The sequence below is a fragment of the Bos javanicus genome, chromosome 16 (assembly GCF_032452875.1).
Source record: "Bos javanicus breed banteng chromosome 16, ARS-OSU_banteng_1.0, whole genome shotgun sequence".
Classification (NCBI taxonomy): Eukaryota; Metazoa; Chordata; class Mammalia; order Artiodactyla; family Bovidae; genus Bos; species Bos javanicus.
Window position 1 is genome coordinate 71,662,844 of NC_083883.1, and position 6,000 is coordinate 71,668,843.

Below are 6,000 nucleotides of genomic sequence, written 5' to 3' on the forward strand. Positions count from 1 at the left end.
ATTTGCATGAAAGTTATTTGAGCGTCTCTACATATCTTTTCTAGATGCTCGTCCACTGCCCTCGAGTAAACACCACCCTTATAAAGCGAAACAAGGAGATGGGGGAGAACACGTGAAGGCTACCCGACTAGTTTTTTTTCCCCTTTGTGAAATGCCTACAGAAATCTTTAACCGGTTTACATTTTAAACTAGGAATCCATTAATACACCCAAGCCAAATGTGTGGAGTTTTATGTCTGGTCGTTAAGAGGAAATTCTGCTTGGAGCGTAGGTAAACAAACAGCCAGACCAGCCTCCGCAACACAATACCACAGAAGGGTAATGAAGCCAGAGAAGTCCACAACCCCTGGTTGGTTTATTTTTTATTACCATGGTACCTCCCGCTTCTCTCCTTAACCTGCTTCATTCTAATCATTCTTGGTTCTGAATACCCAAGTCACACCTGGGTAGAAACGCTGTCAGCTGTTCGCGGAAGTCTGAGCGTCGCCCTCCCACGGAAACTTGAAAAGCGATAAGAATCTTGACAGAGAAGTCAGTCCACACTCTAGTCAATGAAGCTCTTATCCAAGGAAAACAAAAACGACTGCTGCGTGCCTCCCTGCCCCCAGCCCGCAGGAGGACTGTGAAACCTGCCAGGTCGGAGAGAGACAGCGGGGAAAGAGCCGGGGAAGGAAACAGCCCCAGGGTGTGTGCCCCGGTGGGGTGATCGATTCTTGAGTTCGGTGCGTCCTCAGTTTACCCTGACTTTTGAACCCCAACCCGTGTATCATCTAAGGGAGGGGCAGGAGAGGATTCCCAGACCACAGGGCTTCTCTGCACAAGGCAAAGAATGCCTGTCCCCTCCCTGAGAAGGAAGCCTGGGTAGAGTTATTTAAGGGGTTAATCCTCAATGAAAGAGGGTTAAGCAGAGACTTGAATACTGCTGAGGTTTTACGCTGGAGAAAACGCCTGGGGAATCCACATTCAGAACCAGCCCCAGTATGTTTTGCTGAGTGAGATAAGAATTGGAAGCTTCATGTTGGGGCAAGTGCAAAAGGAAAGGGAAAAAGTTAAAAGGGGAGGGGATGGAACTAGGCAGCTAAAAACAGCCCACTGTGGCAACCGAATCTAAACATCAAAACATTTGCAGGGAGCCAAAAGAGAGGGGGGAAAAAGTTAAAGATATATTTAAAAGTTTTAGCCCTTCCTCTTAGTCCAGGGAATAGTCCCTTCCCACTCCTTCCCCCACCCTCCATTATTCTTCTTCAAACCTCCAGATTATATTTGCTCGCAGCTCTAGAGAGCCAAGTGAAACGCCAGGGAAAGAGCACTTGGAGCCCGCTCCTGCTGGCCCAGCCCACTTCTGCACCTCAGGAAGGGAATTCTGTTCTTCTCTCTTCTGCTTTCCAAAACCCACACTTTCTATCAAGTGGATTTGCATGGGGAATTACTAATATGAGTCTTCTCCCTCAGGAAACACGAGGAGGCATCATATCGTGGGCTCTGAAATGTGGCAGGTGGCACTTTGATTTGGGATTCAGCCCATTATCTTGTGACACTTCTTCAGCTGTGTCATCTTGGATAAGTCATTTCACTCTCTGCCTAAATTTCCTCAGCTGAAGAACGGCCCTCATAATGGCATCTAACACATAAGGATTCCCTGAGGTTGGGACACACAGCCAGTCTCCAGTAGGGGAATCATTAATTACCAATCAAGGGAGGCATTCTGGGGAAACCCCTGAGTCCCAGAGCCCATTCTGTCTCCCTGTGTGTGTGCTCAGTCACTTCAGTCGTGTCTGAGTCTTTGCGGCCCCGTGGGCTGCAGCCCACCAGGCTCCTCTGTCCATGGGATTCTGCAGGTAAGAGTACTGGAGTGGGTGGCCATGTCCTCCTCCAGGGGAACTTCCCAACCCAGGGATCGAACCCAGGTCTCAACATTGCAGGCAGATTCTTTTACCATCTGAGCTACCAGGGAAGCTCAAGAATTCTGGAGAGGGTAGCCTATGCTATGCCTTCTCCATGGTATCTTCCCAACCCAGGAATTGAACTGGGGTCTCCTGCCTTGCAGGCAGATTCTTTACCAGTTGAGCTTCTAGGGAAGCCCTTCTGTCTGCCTAGTCAGTGGCAGAATTGTTGATGAAGTTGAGCTACATCCAGGAAATGACCACCTTCAGGGGAGCAGGGATAGGACACCACAAAGAAAACAGTGAGAGCAATCCCCACTTTCCATCCACACATTTTCCTTCCTTTCTCCTCCTCCTCCTTCTCTCTCTTAACATTTCCAAGGAGTATTTCCAAAGAGTTTTACCCATGAACTTGGTGCCTTGCTAGGTAGGAGGGGCTGTGAGAGGAGTACCCAAGGCAGAGATTGCATCTTTGGGGACCTTCTGGTGTGTAGTCCAGCTTCTGTGCCATAGACACCCACTTTGGACCACAGGACCAAAGCCTAGGTAGCAGCTTTTTGCACCTAAGAGTGGGGATCCTGGAGCCCCAGGACACCTGAGTCCCCTAAGTCAAGGGATTATCAGGACTCAGGAGACCTGGGACCCAGTCGAAGTTTCCCCTCCAGCCAATGGCGTAACTTAGTGCAAGCCATAAATGCTTCTTCCATGTTCCGGTCTGTAAAATTTATTTCATATTTATTATCAGCTGAAGGAGGAAATGGCAACCTGCTCCAGTATTCTGCCTGGAGAATCCCATGGACAGAGGAGCCTGGTGAGTTACAGTCTATGGGGCAGCAGAGAGTCAGACATGACTGAAGCGACTTAACACACACTCATTGACTCTTTAATAGTGACTCCCTCCAAACTGATGCGAGAAGTAGTGAGATACGGCTTCTCTGGTGACACAGTGGTAAAGAATCCGCTTGCCAATGCAGGAGACACGGGTTTGACCACTGGGCTAGGAAGATCCCACGTGCGGCAGGACAGCTGAGCCCATGTGCTGCAGCTACTGAAGCCCGGATGCTCTAGAGCCTGTGCTTTGCAATCACAGAAGGCATCGCAATGAGAAGCCCTTGCACCTCAACTAGAGAACAGCCCCTCTTGCCACCACTAGAGAAAAGCCCACACAGCAGTGAAGACCCAGCACAGCCAAAAGTAAATAAATAAATATTTTACAAAAGAAGCAGTGAGATAATAGCTGTGAAAGTCATTTGAAAATAATTTTATAAAATAAAATTAAAAAAAAAAGAATTTTAAAAATTGTACTTTTAAAGATTCCTTTGGAGGATTTAGTATAATTTTTTTTAATCATTATGAAAATTTGGGAAATGAGCAACAGAAAAAGATTACCCATCATCTCAGCATTATTAGCATTTTGGTGTGTTTCCCTCTGGTCTTCTTTCTCATGCCTATGATTTTTAAAAACAGAATTGTGATTGGGATTGCAAGCAATGTTGAAATTTGCTCTTTTGCTTATTACTTTGAATTAAATATGGTCTTCATTACCATAATTATTTCTTTTCAAAAGTGTTGTTCATTTTATTGTGAAATGTAGCACACATACAGATGATTATAGAACATGTGTACTCATTTTAATAGTAAAACCTCAAGGACCTATCATTTGAGTAAAGAAGTAGCCCATCAGATCAAGTCCTTAGAAGCCCCATGCCACCATTCCTGATTGCGCCTGCCTCTCTCTACCTCCCAGAGGTCACTGCTGTCTGGTTACCATAATGGTAACTCTTGTTACCATAATTTTTAATGGCCGGTGGTGGTGATATGATTTATTTAGTCATTCCCCTACCTTTAGCAGAGTGCTGCTAGAGTGCTGTACACATTTAGCAGTAGATTTAAATCTTTATTACGGGCAGAGGTGTCAGATTCCATCATCGTCCAGGTGGCTTGCACGGAGTTAGAGAAGTGCTACACGGGGCGTAGTGGAAGATGGGAGGATCCCGAATGATCGTGATTACCAGTGCGTTTTTCTTGGTTCTTAAGCATCCAAACAAAAAACTCCTGCAGGAACTTATCCCATGAAGCGTCTCCTTTAATCCTTCCACTCACTACTTTGGGCTTCCCAGGTGGTACTTGTGGTAAAGAACCCAGCTGCCAATGCAGGAGATGAAGAGACACAGTTTCAATCCCTGGGTCGGGAAGATCCCCTGGAGGATGGCATGGCAACCCACTCCAGTATTCTTGCCTGGAGAATCCCATGGACAGAGGAGCCCGGCAGGCTATGGTCCATGGGGTCGTAAAGAGTCAGACACGACTGAAACGACTTGACATGCACACACGCTCACTTCTTTGCCAGCCTCCTTTATTTTCTGTGTATCCACCTTAAAATAGACAATCGGGTCTGTGGCACGGGTGAGTGACACAGAGGCAGAACAGCTGGAGCAACTGTGCCTTCCGGGCAATTGCTCCCTATGGCACAGATCACACCTCAGCTCTGGTGTAAAATCTATGCCAGCTCAGCAGCATGGGAAACATGGGTGATGCCAGGTAGGCAGCCACTGGAGCAGGTCCCTGGAGTCTGGTGACACTGATTTTCCAAACTACAAAACACCAGTGCCAAAAAGACCTTGGAAATCATCTGCTTGCATCAAACTGGGCATGATTCGTGGCTTCACTTTTGGACGCCAGAGCCAGGCAGTAGATAGAGGGCATCTTGCTGGAGGGCATCTGTCTTAATTAATATGTGCCTTAAATATTCTTTTATATGAAACAAATGTGGGTATGTTGAATTTAAATATGTCACAGAAGAATTTTTAAGGAAAGGAAAAAGACATCAAATACATTTTGGGCTTGGGATGGGTTACCAAAAATTAAACTCCTAGGACCCTGGCGGGGATTTGTTCCCTCTCTTCAGTTCAGTTCAGTTCAGTCACTCAGTCGTGTCCGACTCTTTGAGACTGCATGAATCGCAGCACGCCAGGTCCCCCTGTCCATCACCAACCCCCGGAGTTTACTCAAATTTATCTCCATCGAGTTGGTGATGCCATCCAGCCATCTCATCCTCTGTCATCCCCTTTCTCCTCCTGCCCCCAATCCCTCCCTGCATCAGGGTCTTTTCCAATGAGTCAACTCTTCCCATGAGGTGGCATAAGTATTGGAGTTTCAGCTTTAGCATCAGTCCTTCCAGTGAACACCCAGGACTGGTCTCCTTTAGGATGGACTGGTTGGATCTCCTTGCAGTCCAAGGGACTCTCAAGAGTCTTCTCCAACACCACAGTTCAAAAGCATCAATTTTTCGGCGCTCAGCCTTCTTCACAGTTCAACTCTCACACATGACCACTGGAAAAACCATAGCCTTGACTAGACGGACCTTTGTTGGCAAAATAATGTCTCTGCTTTTGAATATGCTATCTAGGTTGGTCATAACTTTCCTTCCAAGGAGTAAGTGTCTTTTAATTTCATGGCTGCAGTCACCAACTGCAGTGATTTTGAAGCCCCCCAAAATAAAATCAGCCACTGTTTCCACTGTTTCCCCATCTATTTCCCATGAAATGATGGGACCAGATGCCATGATCTTCGTTTTCTGAATGTTGAGCTTTAAGCCAACTTTTTCACTCTCCTCTTTCACTTTCATCAAGAGGCTTTTTAGTTCCTCTTCACTTTCTGTCATAAGGGTGGTGTCATCTGCATATCTGCTGCTGCTGCTAAGTCGCTTCAGTCATGTCGGACTCTGTGCACCCCCATAGATGGCAGCCCACAAGGCTCCCAAGTCCCTGGGATTCTCCAGGCAAGAACACTGGAGTGGGTTGCCATTTCCTTCTCCAATGCATGAAAGTGAAAATTGAAAGGGAAGTCGCTCAGTCGTGTCCGACTCTTAGCGACCCCATGGACTGCAGCCCACCAGGCTCCTCCATCCATGGGATTTTCCAGGCAAGAGTACTGGAGTGGGGTGCCATTGCCTTCTCCCATCTGCATATCTGAGGTTATTGATATTTCTCCCAGCAATCTTGATTCCAGCTTGTGCTTCTTCCAGCCCAGCGTTTCTCATGATGTACTCTGCATAGAAGTTAAATAAGCAGGATAACAATATACAGCCTTGACGGACTCCTTTTCATATTTGGAAC